The 19,509-nt window shown below is 43.1% G+C and overlaps 1 protein-coding gene across 2 annotated transcripts in view; it reads right to left on the minus strand.

Moving 5' to 3' along the window:
- Positions 1 to 19,308, minus strand: part of TRERF1 (transcriptional regulating factor 1) — a 227,860-nt gene extending 208,552 nt beyond the window's left edge. Inside the window, exon 1 of one of the 2 annotated variants that reach the window (XM_060614377.3) lies at positions 19,222 to 19,308. The gene's annotated coding sequence lies outside the window, so the exon portion shown is untranslated. Of the gene's footprint in view, positions 1 to 308; positions 464 to 19,221 lie in introns of those variants that run through there. The other variant, XM_060614374.3, reaches the window with a different exon arrangement.
- Between the last annotated feature and the right edge of the window lie 201 nt (positions 19,309 to 19,509).

A 19,509-nucleotide genomic window follows, 5' to 3' on the forward strand; every position in this document is an offset into this window, starting at 1 on the left:
GTCAGCAAATCGACTGTCAAATTATTTTCTTGCAAAAGGAGAAAGGCGGGGTGGGGGGGGGGGAGCAGAAGCAAAAAGGGGGAGGGCGGGGGAAGGGAGCGAGGGACAGAGGAGGGGAGAGATATCCCTCCGCAGAGCTGGGTCTGGCCGCGGGCGGGGAAGCAGGAAGTAAGGTGTCCAGCGCCGCGGCCGGCGGGTCCTCCGCCGCGGCCCCCACCCGCGCCCCTTGTCCCTTCGGGCGCCGCGCTTCGGCGGGCGCGGGCAGCCTGGCGCATTGTTCGCAACCTCCCCGGCGATGCGCAGCCGACCTTATTTGTGTGCTCTGCATTTGCGTGAGGTTGCACCTTTTGTAGGCTGGCGAGACTCTGGGCGAGGATGGGGCGGGGGACGCGGACCGAGTTGCGGCCCCGCGCGGGACCTGTCAGCCCCGGGGTGTGGCGGACTCTCCGGCGTGACCGGAAAATCGAGGCCCGGGAGAAGGCGGCGTGGCCGGGAAGCTGCCGCCTTAGACCCGGACCAGTGCAGGATTGCTTCCTGCGTAGCCGTCCCGGTTATTGTAACGCGCTTTGCAATTTAACGACGGGGGTTGGGGGGTGGGGGGGGAGGGTTCACTTAATTTTTTAAGGGGTTGCAAAGATACTAAGGTTTAGGTGGAGTGCGGGGAGAGGGCCCGTGCCGACCCCCACTACACCCAGGCTCGGCGGGGCTGGGAGAGGGGCTGGGGCTCCCGGGAAGGGGCTGGAGGTTCGCGAAGCGCGCGGCTCCATCCCTCCGCCCCGATGGGGGCGGGGAGGGGGTGCTGCAGACGGCGCTGGAAACGCAGCTCTCTGGGGAGGGGTCTCCATCTCCGCGGCGCTGCAGGCCGGGGAGGGAGGTTGCCTAGGAGAGGAGCCGGGGCCGAGAGGGGAGGGGAGGGGGCGCGGGTGCCTCGGCTGCGCGCGCTCGCCCCTCCTCGCGCGCCATGACTGTGGAACGTGGTGCCGGGGAGGAGGGACGGTCGCCGGGGGCCGCCCGGGGCTGCTCGGCATTGGTGCGGAAACCCGAGCCGGGAGTCGCTCCTCGCGCTGTCTCCTCCTCCTCCTCTGCGGGGGAAACCGCTGCACCCAAACCGAGAGCAGCTGCGAGCAGGGGGCAGGGCGCGGGCTGAAAGGCGAGCCTAGGGTTCAAACCTCGGCGGCGCCAGGGGGGGCGAGAGCGGGACGGCCCCCGGGTCCCGCAAAGGCGCGGCCGCCCGTCGGTCCGGCGCGGGACCCCAGCGTTTCCAGGCTTCTCTCCCGGTCCGAGGGAACGTGAACCAAAGGTGGCCGGCTAAACAGACCACCTCGAGTCGGGTCTGAGACATCTGTCTCTTGAAGGGCCCACAACACAAGAGAGTAGTTTTTGCTCAAGGGAAAGTTAAACCATGCTTTTTTTCAGTGTGGGGAAATTGTTGCGTCCCTTCCCCTTAAAATCTCGCGCAGCATAAGTAAGGTGCTCCCGCTACCCGGACCTTCACCACTGTCCCCCACCCCCCCACCCCCACTCGGGCGCTGGGTGGGGACAGGGCGGGGGAAGGCTATATGGGAGCTTAAAGCATGAGGTCATGGGCGGAGGAGGCTGCTGCCAAAAGCGGCCGAGGTTTGTGTGTATTTTCAGGGGTAACGGTTCTTCAGCAATGGTAAGCTCTCCCGCCTAACCCTACCAGTTCTGAGGCTCCTGGACCAGAGAACCCGCGCAAGAAGAGGGGGCTCTGGGCTATTTCACTCGATAAGCTTTGGGCCGGTGCCCAGCCCTCCTTTATGGGGTCCTTCCATAGAAGCAAAGAAAGCTGACGGACAGCGCAGTGTCGCGGGGACGGAGAAAGGCTTCAGATGCTCGGTCGCTGCTCCCCACCCACCCACCCCCGCCCCCCGCCCCCCGCCCCCCGCCCTTACTTCGGTCCTCGGTCTCTTACAACCAACCCGACTGCTTTCTGTGATAGCCTGCTTCTCCCCTCCCACCCATTCTCTAGCGGCCAGAGGAGTCTCTAAAACTCCTATCTACACTCCTTCAAAACCTTCCCAATTGCTCTTAGAATAAAGGCAAGCTCTGAAGCCCCTGCGTGATTTCGCCTCTACGGACCTCTCCACTCTCCCAGCCCCTCCTCTGTACTGTAAGCCGGGTGGTGCTTCTTTGTTCTGCCTGGGGCGGGGGAGGGGGGGCGATTTCTAACCCTTACCCCTCCATCGCTTATTACTAACTCCTGCTAGACCTTTAGGACTCCACTGCACTATCACTACCTCCAAGAAGCCTTGTTGAGCACACAGTCTCATCTCTAACACCCTCAAGGGAGAAAGACGCTCCCTAGGACACCCCTCCCTCTCCCTCCAGCCCAGCTGCAGCCGGAGCTGGCCCCAGTGACAGCCCTTTTCCTAGTGGAGGAAGAATAGCTAAGCTTGAGCGCCATCACTGCCTGGGGGCCTGACATCTTGGACGGAGTTAGCTGGGACAGAACCTCCAAACATTACCTGTTAACCTTAAGAGACCTGGAAAAAGCAGCGCACCTCGACACCCCAACCCCAGCACACACCCGTGCATGTAATGCAAGGAGAGGTCTTTCCATCTAAAACTCCCCTGTCCATCCCACCTCCGCCCCCGCCCCCACAGACAAACCTGAAGCTAAGAGAGAGTAAGTAAATTAATTGCCCAGGGTCAGAAATTCACACTCTGGCCTTTCCTGCTCCTAAACCGGAAGATGCAGAAAAGGAAGGGTTTGGAATTCGGGACCCAAGGAATTGCTGCTACACAACCAGCCATGCTTGAGTCACCTTCAAAGACCCCTTCATGCTTTGGCCACTACCAACAGAGAGGTAGTATTGCCTCATGGTTAGTCCAGCAGGCTCTGACCTTGAACAAGTTACTTAACTTCACTTGATTCCGTTTCTTTGCCTATAGCATTGGGATAATGGTGTCTACGGTGTAGTGCTGTGAGTTTTAAATGAGTTAATATATGTAAAGGCCTTAGAACAATGGCTAGACAAGTTCTTGATTATGGGTGGGATTATGTACCTCTTCCCTTCCCAAGGAGTCTAGAAAATCAGGTTCCCAGAATCTTCATTTATTTAACCATCAAAAATAATCTATGGCTCAAGGAACTCGAAAACACTGCTAGATGCACGGATGACACATGCAAAGACGTTATTTAGCCAATAGGCTCAACCCACAACAATGCATATGCTTGAAGACAATCCACGGGGTGGATAACCCCAAATCTGTAAACTGTGGTCCTGGACTCTTAGAGTGAGTATCTGAGGGAGGATAACTAAAATCAAAATGTCACCTTGGATCTTTGAAATCAGAGTCAGGCTGAAATAGTCCTAATCCTGGTGCAAAGCCCACCTTGTATGACCTAAGGCCTCCTAGGGCTGCAAAAAAAATGTGAGCGCATTCTTATTCTCATCAGATCCTAGTCTTACCATTCTCCGTGTTTACCCCTATAATAAGAGATTGTTTTTTAATGCATTCACATGGTTCCAAATTCAAATAAACATTGAGAAGTCTCCCTCCCACCCTGTCTGACACCCACTGTTTTTCCCTCTGTGGAGGTAGCCAGGGTTAGCCTTCAGAAGACATGTTTAACTGTTTTCCAGCTGAGGCCTTCAGAGAACCCTTTGGATGCCTATTGAAGTCTTTCTGTCCAGGGCTCCCTTCTCCAATCCAGGCAGAATGGCTACCCCACTCCCATCCTACGCCAACCCCCCACTTCAACTTCAATCCTAAACAATTTGTGTTAATAGTGATGAACTACGTTTCCTGAGCTACCAACAAAAAAACAAACACTCTGGTTCTTTCTCCTCCTGTACACTAATAATAATCACCGAGGTTTACTGAGGGCTTTCTATGTGCCAAGTGCTGTGCTAAGTACTAGACATGTACAAGCCTATTTAATCAGCCCCAAACCGTCATTATCCTTACTTTACAAATGCAGACAGAAATGGAGGTTCAGGTTACATAACCTGCTCCAATTCGCAGCCAGGCCAGCCTAGCCCAAACCCTCTCTCCTAACCACTAGGCCTCTTGCCTCTCTGCAGCACAGGGAAAGTTCTAGTAGCCTGAAAGGGAAGGAGTGGAATGGACTCTTTTTTGGACTTTGTCAGCCCTTAATTCAAATTTTGGGTCTGGCTCTATCAGCAGTGAGACCTCGAGGAGGTTTCTTAACGTCTCTGAGCCCCAGTTCACCCATCTGTGAACCAGAAACAAACGTGTTTCATCGGTTTAATGTGAAGATCAAATGCATGTAGATAATGGCTTTTAAAATGCCTAGTAAACCAAATGCAGTGTTTAGATCTTGTGTGGCTCTGATGTGAATAAACCAGTAGTTAAAAAGACATTGTTGAGATGGGGAATTAAAATGTGGACTTGATATAAATGTTAAGAGATTATCAAGGTGATATGATATATGTAGGTATCATACATATGTGAAATAGATATTATAGATGTGATAATGGCAATGTGGTTATGTTTCTCCTTTAGTTCTTATCTATTAGAGATGCATAATGAAGGATTTGGGGTGAGTGTAAGTTGAGGACTTATTTTCAAATACTCCAGCCCCCTCACCCCAAAAAGAGGGGATAAATAAAACAAAATTAGTGAAATATGGATAATTGTTGAAGCTCTTTATTATACTGTTTCCCCTATTTCTGTTGAATGCTTGAAATACTTCAAATCGATTTGAAATAAATTTAAAAGTGAAATCATTGTCTTCTAAAACATTAAAAATTTAAGATTATCAGACATAGTCAATTACTATGAATTGTTAATAATTATAAAATGTTCTAAGCTATGGAAATACAGTACCGGCTTGGAGTATAGTACATGCAAAATGGCAATTTTAGTACTGTGAGACATTCGGGACCGGTCTTACCTGCCTTTGGGAGGTAAGCTGGCAGGGGGGGTAGGATGATGGGAATGGAATGAACACTGCAGAGGGCGAGGTGAACAAGTAATTGTTCAGGACCCATTCAACCATACAGAAGACAATGTACGGGAAGGTAAATGGGCAGAGGAATGGGTAACAGAGGAACAGGCAAATTTAAATTGGGGGTAGATTTTCCCCTAAAATATACATCTGCACAGAGCCACTTCAAAATTGAATGGATTAGGAATCAGATGCACTAGGCAAAATCCTCAACTCCCTACTTAACCAGTTCTGTTACCCCGCGCGGAACTGTGGATCTAAGTTCTCTCCTTTGCAGTTTGGGTGCAAGACCTCTCCTGCCCCTTCCACTGTCCAGACTGAAAGTCTAGGGAATGCTATTGGCTTCAACAGGAAAAGGATCATATCTGAGGCCACCCTGCTTAGTTGCCTATCTCAAGAACAGATCAGAGCTCAATAGAAATGGAAATGTATCCAACTCATAACCAAATAAAATGTTTTAGGCCCAGCGAACATGAACATTTGTTTATTGTTCTAGGAGTCTTTTGTGTGTGTGTGTGTGTGGATGTGTGCGTGCTCCGGATTTCAAACAGCTGGAATTATGTTTACATGCGACCCCGTTTTGAAATAAAAGTTTGTCTTCTTTGAGAGAAAATTTGCATTTCAGAGAAAAGATGAGACAATATATGTGGTAACTCTTTGAAGAAGGGAACCCTTCTGGATAATATGTTCCTTTATATTAAAGGTAGCTGGTGAGGAAAACTTCTTAAAAGCTGGAAAAACTGGAGGTATGGATAAATAGGGGAGAAGCATATACCACTATGCTTCCTGCTCTATCCAAGGCTGCAGGGTGAAGTCTCTGGAGGCAACATGACCAAGTCAAGGGACCATGTGTGCTCTAGGGATGAGTGAAGGATGTAAGGTTGTAACTAATGCAGTTGTTGATGGAGGCTCAGTGGTGAAGGCAAGTTAAAGCAATGAAACAATACGGTTGTAGGCTGTTACTCAGGCTCATTTCTTTATCCTCCTTAAATCTGTAACAACCCAAGCAGTGAAAGCAAAAAATCATGGCACAGAAGGGCTTATGGGGCTCCCATTTGAAAACCAATAAGATAGCATAAGTCACTTCAACCCCCAAGTCTGTTAAGGATGGTGTTGACAGAGCAGACCTTACTCAAGACAGGAGGCTAACTGGTGTTTGTGTAGTAATGCTAAGAGATTGCTATCTCAGGCAACTTTCTGGCCAGAGAGAGAAAATACGTTCCAGGCTATGAGAAGGTCCTCAGTTTAAGTCCTAGTTCCAAGAGAAGGAAAAAAAAAAAAAAAAAAAAAAAAAAAAGCTAGTATATTTAGTAGATTCTGAATACAATACAAAAAACAAAGAGGGACTAACTCTGGAAACCACTGCTAAAAATCCCCGCCCCTGCCCAGAAGTCATGCTGAGGAGTCACACATTTCAGCTCTGGTGTTAGTACATGGGTGGTGCTCAAGGGCTGTGGCGGCCCAGGATGCTTCCCAGATGGGTGGCTTTGTTAGCTGTTGAGGGCAAGGAAGGGAGAGAGAGATTAACTGAATTTCCTAGGGGGATGCAAATCTATTAAAAAGTTTTACATTGCACCACGGGGCAATTTAAATGTAAGTATAGATAACAGCTACTTTTCCAGAACCCCTATAGGAACCACAATTTTAAGAGGGAGAGCAAGAACCCATGAGTCCTGGCAGGAAACACAGGGGCTCGAACTCAACAAACTGCAAGATCGTGACCTGAGCAGAAGTCGGACTCTCAACTGACTGAGCCATCCAGGAGCCCCTGAAATTCTTAGTAATTTTTAAACAAAGGGTCCTACATTTTCATTTTTGCGCTGGGCCTCACAAATTATGTAGCCAGTCCTGTGTGCAGGGTTAAGGGAAACCAGCAAGGGAAGGTATTGTACCAGAGGACTAAAAGCGTGTGGAGCCTTTAACCATCCTTAAGACAGAAAGGGCAAAAAAGAGAACTATCTGGCATAGAGAAAGAGCTGTTAGTGAAGTTGTGGCTGTGGCTGTAGCTGTAGGAGAAGATCACACAATAGAAGCAAAGACCTTTGGTAGAAGAACAGCCATAGTCAACCCATAACCTGCAGAGAAGGAGGCAGGTGAATAGACACCCGACTTCCCTCTGCTCCTCCCCTCTGATCTCTTGCGTGTGCCTCCCTTTGGTTGAACCCTACGGGAAACCAGAGGTTCTGGGAGCCCATTGACAAAATCAGTGAATGTTGGCCTGCCAGGGCACGAGGAACACTGGGGAAAAAATAAGAGCTAGTCTGGAAAGGGCCAAGAATATCCAGCTCAGGACTTTTACCTGAAATCTACAAGATCAGGGTTAAGAGTCAACAAAAGGGAAATATCACAAACAATGAACTTCAGTGAAGGAATTTAAATTTTTAAAGGATGGTCATTTGGTATGCATTATGCACAGGTTTTTACAAGCTCTCAAAAGAAAAACAAGATATTTAAGAATTTTCGAGAAAAGAGGCTTGGGTGGTTAAAGGAAGCATCATTAACCATCATCAAACCTGAGATTTCAAAATTTTTAAGAACTGGGGGCCAAAATTCAAATTTTGCAGCTGAAGCCTCACTCCCTTTACTCTTTTTTTCCTCCGCCCTTAGGTCAGCATCACAACAAAAAGGTCCTTTGACAGGCAAAGCATCTCGCAAGTTGCTAGAGCCACTAGGGCAACCGAAGAGAATATAATCCAAAAAAGGATTTTGGTATAATTAAGTATTCGTAGATACCTTTTACATATGAGGAACATCGAAAAACTCCTACAAAGGGCAAAGGGAGTGCATTATGTTGATTCGTATCTCTTGCAAATACTTAATTCCTCTGAACATTTTAGAGTATCTGGGTCACTTTCAAAAAAAGTACATATCACGGATTAATTTGAATCCCATTCAGAGTTCCTAACTATTCAGAAATGGACTAAACTTAATTCCTCCATTATAATTTCCATGAAAAACCAAGATTCTGCTACAAATGCGAGTAAGATTACAGGGACACGCTTCATCTTTTTCCAAATTTGAGGCAAAAGTCACAGAATATAAAATCAATCATCTTGAAGTGTACGATTCAATGGCATTTAATACATTCACTATATTGGATCATCATCACCTCTGTCTAGTTCCAAAACATTTTTATCACCCCAAGGAGACCCACAGTAACCAGTAAGTAGTCAGTCCCTAGTCTCCCCTCCCCCAGCCCCTGGCAACCACTAATCTGCCTTCTGTCTCTAGATTTATCTACTGTGCATTTTTCACGTAAATGGAATCATACACTATGTGACCTTTATCTGTCTGGTTCTTTCACTTAGCATAATGTTTTTGAGCCTCATCCGTATGGTAGTATATGTCAGTCCTCTATTCCTTTTTTATAGCTGGATACAATCCCATTGCATGGATATACAACATTTTGTTTATGCATTCATCAGTTGGTGGACATTTAGGTTGTTTCCACCTTTTGGCAATTGTGAACAGTGCTGCTATGAACATGAGGGTGCGTGTACTTCTTTGAATACCTGTTTTCAATTCTTTAGGGTACACACGTTAAAGTGGGATCGGTGGGTCGTATGGGAATTCTATGTTTAACTCTTTGAGGAGTTGCCAAACTGTTTACACTAAATCTTTTTAAGGGAACTCACTGCTGGAAATCCCTTTAGAAGCACTCATTTACAATCGCTTGAAATCATACTTAGAGCAGCGAAGTCCATTCTTGTCTACAAAATAAAATACGGTCCAAACAAAATCTCTATTTGGGAGATCCTGTAGTTAGAAATTGACTTGAGTTCTTATAATGTATTTAAGTTATTAGTTTAAAAAAGTAATAATACGTGCTTGTGAGACATTTTTAAAAAAACACCAAGAGGCCCCTAGGTGTAGGCTTTCTTTTCTTTTTTAAATTAACAGATAGCTTGGGGCGCCTGGGTGTCTCAGTCGGTTGAGCATCCGACTTTGGCTCAGGTCGTGATCTCACAGCTCTGTGAGTTCGAGCCCTGCATCGGGTTCTGTGCTGACAGCTCAGAGCCTGCAGCCTGCTTCCGATTCTGTGTCTCCCCCTCTCTCTGCCCCTAACCCACTCGCATTCTGTCTCTGTCTCTCTCAAAAATAATAAAATAAAACATTAAAAAAAAAACAGATAGCAAAATTGACGTGTGTGTGTGTGAGAGAGAGAGACAGACAGACAGACAGACAGAGAGAAAGAGAGAGATCAGGGTACAGACAGTTCCGTTATCCACGCCAAAATCCCCCCGCCCCGTGCTATTCCGTGAGTCACATTCTCCCCCCCCAATCCCTAACCCCTGGCAATCACTGATCTGTTCTCTATCACTCCTTTACTTTGCCTTTTTCCCAAATGTCATATAAATGGAATCACATAGTACATAATCTTTTGAGGCTGACTTCTTTCATGCCACATAATGTCTTTGAGACTCATTCATGCTGCTGCATATAATAGCTCCTTTTTATTGCTAAATAGTATTCATATTATACTAGCAAAAGTAAATATCACTATATAGTATTTTAATGCTAAGGAGTATGAATGTACACAGTTAATACACCCATTGAAGGACCTTTGGGTTGTCTCCTGTGTTTGGCAATGGTTTGGAATAAAGCTGATATAAACATTGCTGTGCAGGTTTTTGGGTAAACATAAGATTCATTTGTCTAAGGTAAATATTTAGGAGAGGGATCATTGGACCATATGGTAACTATGTGTTTAACTTTATAAGAAACAGGTAAATTGTTTTCCTAAGTACCAAATATATTCCCGCCAGCAATGAATGAGAGTTTTAGCTGTAGTTACTGTTTTTTCCCATTCTTAATAGGTATATGATAGTATCTCATCATGGTTTAGGGGCACCTGGGTGGCTCAGTTTCGTTGAGTGTCTCACTCTTGATTTTGGCTCAGGTCATGATCCCAGGGTTGATCTCAGGTCACGAGCCCCATGTTCGATTCTGCACTGAGCATGGAGCCTGCTTGAGACCCTCCCTCTCTCTCTTTCTCTCTCTCTCCCTCTGTCCTTCTCCCCCACTCACCACGTATTCCCTCTCTAAAATAAAAAAAAAAAAAGTTTTAAATAGTATCTCATCATGTTTTAATTAGCTTTTTCTTAATGGCTAATGATGTTGACCATGTTTTCATGTGTTTATTTTCCTCATACAAATTCACTTTGGTAAAGTGGCTACATGTTTAAGGCTTTTGCCTCCTGCCTTTTTAAACATCTAACAAACTACATATTTTACCTATTTATTTTACTTACTGTCTGTCTCCTCTATTAAAATGTAAATTCCAGGGGTGCCTGGGTGGCTCAGTTGGTTAAGCGTCCAACTCTTGATTTTTGCTCAGGTCATGATTACACAGTTCCTGAGTTCAAACCCTGCGTTGGGCTCTGTGCTAGATCAACACAGAGCCTGCTTGAAATTCTCCCTCTCTCTGTCTCTCTCTCTCTGCCTCTCCCTGACTCATGCTCTCTCTCTCTCTCTAAAACAAACAAAAAAACCCTCAAAAATATGTAAGTTCCATGAGAGCAGGCATTGTGGTCTGTGCTGTTCATCGCTCTAACAGCTATAATTTAAGGTGCTTGTAACTTGCAGTATCTTATCCCCTGTAACAGTGCTTCACACATAGTAGATATCTAACGAATATCTATTGAATGAACGAACTAACACTTGTTGAGTATTTACTAAGTGGCAAGTGGCATTCCAAAAACATCATAATGTTATCAGATCTGTTGTTTTTGTTGTCATTTAATTACTTTATTAATAATTTTTATTTCTTCTTTGCAAGTCTTGTTCAACAAACACACCAAGTGGTTACTATATGTTGTGTCAGTTACTGTGCTAGGATTTAGGGTTAAAGTGAAAGCTACCATTAAGAGACAGGTTGATACTGTAAGGTAAGGAAGGCACTGTGATAAAGATATATATGCACAGGAACCTGTCAAAGCACCGGGGAGGAAAACCAAAATCAGATGTAAGGCTCAAGGAGAGCTTTCTGGAAGAGCTGATCACTTGAATAATCTTAAGCAAATAAAATGCTTGGCTTATACTTATCCCATACTATTAAGCAGACTTAAATTGTAAAATTAGTTTTGCTCCCACTTATAGTGATATAAATTATCCAGGAAGCACTATACTTTTTTTTTCAGTTATATTTATTTCTGAGAGAGAGAGCGCAAGCTGGGAAGGGGTAAAGAGAGAGGGGAACAGAAGATCCAAAGCAGGTTCTGCGCTGACAGCCACGGGGCTCAAACTCACGAGCTGTGTGAGATCATTACTTGCGCAGAACTCGGTGGCTCAACTGACTGAGCCACCCAGGTGCCCTGGAATGGAAGCACTTTTTTTTTTTTTAATTTAATGTTTATTTATTTTTGAGAGAGGGGCAGACAAAGCACAAACAGGGGAGGGGCAGAGAGAGAGGGAGACACAGAACCTGAAGCAGGCTCCAGGCTCTGAGCTGTCAGCACAGAGCCCCACGCAGGCCTCGAACCCCACTAACCGTGAATCATGATCTGGGCAGAAGTCAGACCCTTAACGACTGAGCCACCCAGGCGCCCCCTGGAAGGACCATATTTTAAGACATTGGAAAAAATCAAACAAAAGGCATTGTCATTGTTTCCTATCACAGTAGGTACCTTACTTTAAGGATCATAAGATCTCAACTCTAACAAGATGGTTTCCTCGAGCTTTTTTTTTTTTTTTAGTTGGGTTTTTTGTTTTCCTACCATTGAATTTTGAGAGTTTTGTTGGATATGTGATTTGAAAATATTTTCCCCCTGTCTATACCTTTTCATTTTTCTAGTTTCTTTAGCAAAGCAAAAGCTTTTCATTTTAATAAAGTCCAATTTAACAATTTTTCTTTTAGGGTTTTGGTGTCACATCTAAGAAAGCTGCCCCTAATTTCAAGTCAAGAACATTTCCACTATATTTTCTTCTAAAAGTTTTATAGTTTTCACTTTTACATCTATGATCCATTTTTGAGTTAATTTCTTTTATTTTTAATGTTTATTTATTTTTGAGAGAGAGAGAGAGAGAGAGAGAGAACGCACAAGTGGAGAGGGGCAGAGAGAGAGAAGGAGACACACAATCCCAAACAGGGTCTAGGCTCCAAGCTGTCAGCACAGAGCCCAAGGCGGGGCTTGAACCCACAAACCATAAGATCATGACCTGAGCTGAAGTCGGACACTTAACTGACTGAGTCATTCAGGTGCCCCATTTTTTAGTTAATTTCTATATTAAGTATGAGATTGAAGTCGATTTTTTTAAATTTTAAGTAGGCTCCATGCCCAACACGTGGCTCAAACTTGCAACCCCGAGATCAAGAGTCGTATGTTCTACCAACTGAGCCAGACAAGCTCTTGAGGTCAAGATTTCTTAGGGCTTTTTTGTGGGATACTTTTGCATATGGGTGTTCAGTTGTCCCAATACCATATATTGAAGACTCTCCCTTGTCCATTGAATTGCTTTTGTACCTTTGTCAACAATCCACATTTTGTCAATTGCTGGACATCCTATTCTGTTCCATTGATCTAGGCCTTCATCCCTCCACTGACACCACATTGTCTTAATTACTGTTGCTTTACAGTAAGTCCTAAAATCAGGTACACTGATTCTTCCCACTTTATCATTTTTTTCAAAATTGTTTTGGCTAGTGTACAGCATAGGAAATATAGTCAATAGTATTGTGATAACTGGGGCAACTGGATGGCTCGGTTGGGGGTTCGACTTCAGCTTGGTTGGGTGTTCAACCTCAGCTCAGGTCATGATATGACAATTCATGAGTTCGAGCCCCGCGTCAGGCTCTGTGCTGACAGCTCAGAGCCTGGAGCCTGCTTCAGATTCTATGTCTCCCTCTCTCCCTGTCCCTCTCCCACTCATGCTGTCTCTCTCTCTCTCTCTCAAAAATAAATAAAACATTTAAAAAATTTAAAAAATATATTGTAATAACTTTTTGACAGTTGGTCATTAGATTTATCATGGGGATCATTTCATAACGTATAAAAATATCGAATCACCATGACATGCACCTGAAAATAATATGATATTACATGTCAATTATACTTCAATAAAAAAATTTGTTTTGGCTATTCCGGCCCCTTTGCCTTTCCAAACAAATTTTAGAATCAGCTTGTCTGTATCTGCAGAAATCCTATTGGAATATTTATTGGAATTACATTACATCTATAGGTTTACCTGGAGAAAATGATGTTTAACTAAATCAAGTATTCTAACCCATGAACACAGTATGTCTCCATTTATTATGTCCTTTCGTTTCTTTCCTCAGTGTTTATAATTGTCAGCATACAGATCCTGTATAAGTTTTGTTAGATTTATACCTAAATATTTTTTTAAAAATTTTAAATGAGGAGTGCCTGGGTGGCTCAATTGGTTAAGTGTCCGACTTCAGCTCAGGTCATAATCTCATGGTTCATGAGTTCAAGCCCCACATGAGGCTCTGTGCTGGCAGCTCAGAGCCTGGAGCCTGCTTGGGATTCTGTGTCTCCCTCTTTCTCTGTCCCTCCCCTGCTCGTTCTCTGTCTCTCTCTCTCACACACACAAAAATAAACATTAAAAATTTTTTTTAATTTTTTAAATGATATATATTTTTAAAATTTTGGTTTCCAGATTATTCATTGTAATACATAGAAATATCCTTTTGTGTGTGTGTGAGTTGACTTCATATCCTGTGGTTGTGCTTAATTTGTTTATCAGGACATATTTTTGTAGATTCCTTGGGATTATCTACAGGACATCATGTCACTTGCATATAGGCACATATCCTTTCTTTCTAATTAACATTCATTTTATTTTCTTCCTCTGTCTTATTTTACTGACTAGGACTTTCAGTACTATATCAAATAGGAATAATGAGAGAGGACGTCCTTGCTTTGTTCCAGATCTTAAAGGAAAGCATTTAGTCTTTCACCATTAGGCACGATGTTAGCTATAGATATTCTGTAGATTTCCTTTATCAAGTTAAAATTCCCTTTTATTTCTAGATTGCTGAGAGTTTTTATCATGAATAGATGCTGGATGTTTTCAAATACTTTTTCTGCATTATTTGATATGCTTTTGTCAATTTTTCTCTTTTTAATATAGTGAATTACATTGATTGATTTTTAAATTTGGAACCAGCCTTGCATTCCCAGGATAAACCCTACCTGGTCATGCAGTATTACTGTTTGTATATATTACTGGATTTGATTATCTACTATTTTCATGAGGATTTTTGTGTACTTTTCATGAGGGATATTGGTCTATAGTTTTCTTGCACTGTCTTGGTCTAGTTTTGGTATCAAGGCAATTCTAGCATCATAAAATAAGTTAGGAAGTGTTCCCTACTCTCCCATTTTCTGGAAAAGATTGCATAAAATTGGTGTTATTTGTACTTTCAAAGTTGGATAGAATTCACCAGTGAAAACATCTGGGCCTGAAGAAGTTTTTTGTTTGTCTGTTTAAAGTTTATTTATTTTGAGAGAGAGAGTGACAGAGTATGAGCAGGGGAGGGGCAGAGAGAGAGGAAGAGAGAGAATCCCAAGCAGACTCCATACTCTCAGCCCAGAGCCCAACATGGGGCTTGATCCCACAAACCCTGAGATCCCACAAACCCTGAGATCATGACCTGAGCCGAAATAGAGTTGGTCACTTAACTGACTGACCCACCCAAGTGCCCCATTTGTTTGTTTTAAGATTTTAACTTATGGATTCAATTTCTTTAATATATATGTTACCCATTTCTTCTTAGGTGAGTTTTGGAAGTCTGTGGCTTTATAAAAAAAAAAACAAAACAGATTTTATTTATTTTTTTTTTAATTTTTTTTTTTAACGTTTATTTATTTTGAGACAGAGAGAGACAGAGCATGAATGGGGGAGGGGCAGAGAGAGAGGGAGACACAGAACCGGAAGCAGGCTCCAGGCTCTGAGCCATCAGCCCAGAGCCCAACGCGGGGCTCGAACTCACGGAACGTGAGATCGTGACCTGAGCTGAAGTCGGACGCTTAACCGACTGAGCCACCCAGGCACCCCAAAGTAGATTTTATTTTTAAGTAATCTCTACACCTAACATGGAGCTTTGACCCACAACCCTTTCTTTTAAAAAAGATTTTAGGGGTGCCTGGGTGGCTCAGTCGGTTAAGCATCTGACTTCGGCTCAGGTCATGAGCTCACAGTTTGTGGGTTTGAGCCCCGCGTCAGACTCAGAGCCTGGAGCCTGCTTTGGATCTTGTGTCTCCCTCTCTCTCTGCCCCTCACTTGCTCATACTCTGTCTCTCTCTGTCTCTCAAAAATAAAAAAAAATTAAAACCTAATGTTAAAAATTTTTTGAAATGAAAAAATTTCATTTTTTAATGTTTATTTATTTTGAGAGAGAGAGAGAGAGGGAGAGAGAGAATCCCAAGCAGGCTCTACACTGTCAGCACAGAGCCCAACATGGGGCTCTGTCTCACGAATCATGAGATCATGACTCAACCAACTGAGCCACCCAGGCACCCTAAAAAATATTTTATTTTTAAGTAATCCCTAACAACAACAGGAAGCTTGAACCCACAACCCCAAGATCAAGAGTCACATGCTCTACTGACTGAGCCAGCCAGGCACCCCAGAAGTTTGTGGCTTTTAAGGAAATGGTCCATTTCATCTAAGTTACCGAATTTATGTAGGTAGAGCCGTTCATGATATTTCTTTTTACTATCTGTGGGGCTATAGTAATATTCCCTCTTCCATTACTGATATTATCAATTTGTGTCTTTTTTTTTAAATTGTCAGTACGGCTAGAGCTTATTAATTGAATTCATCTCTTCATAGACCCAGGCTTTGATTTCATTGATTTTTCTGTTGTTTTCTGTTTTCAATGTCATTGATTTCTCATCTTTATGATTTCCTTCCTTCTGCTTACATTGTGTTTATTGCACTCTTCTTACTTTCTTAAGATGGAAGTTCATTCTGTTGATTTGAGACCTTTTTTCTTTTCTAATACAAGCTTTTTAAATTTATAAACATTATAAGCATTTATAAACATTATACATTCCCCTTTAGGCACTGCTTTAACCTCATCCCACAAATTTTTATGTGCTGTGTTTTCCTTTTTGTTCAGTCAAAGATACTTTAAAATATCTTTTGGGACTTTCTCTTCAATCCGTAGGTATACTTAGGTGTATGTTAATTTCCAAGAGTGTGGAGATTTACTGGTTATCTTTCTGTTGTTGATTTCTAGTTCAATTTCATTATGGTTCTATAAAGAGAACATACTTTATATGATTTAAATTCTTCCAAACTTGTTGAATTTTGTTTTATGACCCAGGATGCGGTCTGTCTTGATGAAGTACTTACAAAGAACGTGTATTCTGCTGTTATCAGGTGGAATACTTTATAAATGTCTATTAGATCCAGTTGTTTGATAGTGTAACTCAACTCCTCTATATCCCTGCTGATTTTCTGTCTAGCTGTATCATTTATTAATGAGAGAGGAGTAGGGGCGCCTGTCGCCCCTAGTAGGGTGGCTCAGTCGGTTGAGCGTCCAGCTTCGGCTCAGGTCATGATCTCGCGGTCCATGAGTTCGAACCCCGCATCCGGCCCTGTGCTGACGGCTCGGAGCCTGGAGCCTGCTGTGGATTCTGTGTCTCCCTCTCTCTCTGTTCCTCCCCTGCTCATGCTCTGTCTCTCTCTCTCAAAAATGAATAAATGTTTAAAAAAATTTTTTTAAATACATACATAAATAAATAAATAAATAAATAAATAAATACATGAGAGAGGAGTAGTGAAATCTCCAGTTACAATTGTACATTTGTTTGTATTTTTGCTTCATGTGTCTTGAAGCTCAGTGGTTTGATGCATATACACTTAGGATTATTATGTCTTCTTGACAATTTGACCCATTTATTATTACATAATGTCCCTCTTTATACTTGTTAATTTTTCTTGCTTTAAAGCCTACTTTTTCTAACTTTTTATATATTTGAACGTATATTTACCATTTTACTGTTTGTTTTCTGATTTTTGTTCTTCTGTTTCCCCTTCCTTATTTCTTTTTGATTATGTGAATCATCTGATGAAATATATATTAGAACTTTAGATATGCCTTCATGAATCCCTGAGGTTCTGTTCATTTTTTTCTTTTTTTCTCTCTGTTGTTAAGATTGAATCATTTTATTGATTTATCTTTAAGTTTGTAGACTCTTTCCTCTGTCACCTCTATTCTTCTATTGAGGTCATCTGATAAATTTTTATTTTAGTTATTATATTTTTCATTAAAAATCTTTCCATTCATTTCTTCTTTATATCTTTGCTGAGATGTTCTTTGTACCATTTGTTTCAAGAATGTTCATCTGTGCTTCTTTGAGCACTGTTATAATAGCTGTTTAAAAGCCTTGGAGCACCTGGGTGGATCGGTAGATTAAGCATCTGACTTTTTTTTTTTTTATTTATTTATCTTAGAGACAGAGACAGAATGCAAGCAGGGGAGGGGCAGAGAGAGAGGGAAACAGGGAAACAGAGGATCCAAAGCAGGCTCTAGGCTCTGAGCTGTCAGCACAGAGCCGGATGTGGGGCTCGAACCCATGAACCATGAGATCATGACCTGAGCCAAAGTTGGATGCTTAACCGACTAAGCCACCCAGGCGCCCCTCATTAAACGTCCCACACTTGATCTTGGCTCAGGTCATAGTCTCACGCTTCATGAGTCTGAGCTCCACATCAGACTCTGTGCTAACAGAGCGGAGCCTGCTTGAGATTCTCTGTCTCCTTCTCTCTCTGCCCCTCTCCTGCTCTCTCTCTCTCAAAAATAAACATTAAGAAAAGTCTTTGTCTCATCGTTACATCTATATCTCCCTAGAGTTGGTGTCTGTTGATTGTTTTTTCCCCTTATTAGTTGAGATTTTCCTCGTTCTTTGTATGCTAATTGATGTTGGATTATATCTGGGACATTTCTAAGACTAAAAAACAGGAGGCCTCAAAAATTAGGATTGATTAGTATGCCTTTCAGGCTTAACTGAATTCTGTAATATCATTATAAACCAGTAGAATATAAGAGAGGATTGGGCATACTTAAAAAAAGAATAACAACCACACATACACTACACATGCACACAAAGGTTCATGTTGAACTCTTGCTTTTTAGCAAATTAGTAAGAGTATTGCTTTTTTTTAGGCAATAATTATTGTACTGATATGCAAGTTAAAATACTGGTTAAAATATTTAGATGTCTTTTAATGTTTATTTATTTTGAGAGAGAGAGAGAGAGAAGGAGTGAGGAAGAGGCAGAGAGAGGGAGAGAGAGAGAATCTCAAGCAGGCTCCGAGCTGTTAGCACAGAGCCCCATAGAGGGCCCCATCTCACGACCATGTGATCATGACCTAAGCTGAAATCAAGATTCCCACCCTTAACCTACTGAACCATCCAGGCACCCCTAAAATATATTTTGATAGCTGAGCCCCTTTCCACTAGGCCCATGTTACCACAGCTTCTCCTTCAGGAAACCCCAAACCTGTCTTTTATCTAGCCTACCCACCTCTGTTCCAGGGCTGTGGTTGAAGAGTGTTCTGGTTAGCCAACAGCAATGCCTACAGGTCATTAAATATTTGGAATATCACCTCCACTGGTACCTTATATTTGTACAGCATTTTAGAGTTTACTAAAGATGTTTACATATATTGTCTGAGTTAAGCTTCATGCTAACTCAGAGATCAGTAAGGAAGTACTATGACCATCAGAAAACATCTTAATGATAAAATTAACACATGAGTAGTGTGGCAAATGGATTACTATTGGGGAACTGTAGGCTCAGAAAGATGATCACTTATCCAAATCACATGGTTATAGGAGTTAGAGTCTAAATCTCTCACAGCTCTGAGAATGATACATGTCTTTTTTTTTTCCAAATGTTTCTTTATTTTTGAGAAAGACAGAGCCCATAAGTGAGGGGGGAGAAGGGGAGAGAAAGAGGAGGAGAGAGAGAAGTGGACAGAAGATCCGAAGAGGGCTTGGCACTGAGAGGGGAGAGACCTACATGGGGGCTCGAACTCAGAAACCATGAAATCATGACCTGAACCGAAAGCAGACGCTTAACCCACTGAGCCACCCAGGCGACCCAAGAAAGAGAAATGTCTTCAGTGCCCGGTTGGAGGGAGGAAGATTTCACACCGGGCTGGGTACATCTAGGAAAGCAATTGCAGGAAGGAGGTACTGTGCTGCGTGCTGAGGGACCGGTGCATCCGGTAAGCAGAGAACAGCAAGGTTCTCTTACTCAGCATGTGTGAAACGTGGCCCAAATGTAGTAAAATATCCCATTTCCACTAACCTTTCAAGACTCCTTCTCTGGCGGTACTGGAACTGAACGTCCCCAAGGTTTGGTCACAGAGGGCTCTTGGGTGGACCTCTCCTCTATTACATTGCTTTCTCAATCCTTGAATAGAAGGTGAAGAAGTCTTAAATATTATTCGCAGCTCCTCAGCTACTTTGCCAAGTCCACAAGGCTTATCCAAGGCAGGAATGGTGTTCTACATCTAAACATGGCAACCGTAGCCCTACAGTTCTTTGGGTGCCTAATAAAAAATTAGATACAGGACTTTGGAAAGAGCTCTGTGAG

Source organism: Panthera onca, chromosome B2 (genome assembly GCF_046562875.1).
Source record: "Panthera onca isolate mPanOnc1 chromosome B2, mPanOnc1 haplotype 2, whole genome shotgun sequence".
NCBI classification, from domain to species: Eukaryota; Metazoa; Chordata; class Mammalia; order Carnivora; family Felidae; genus Panthera; species Panthera onca.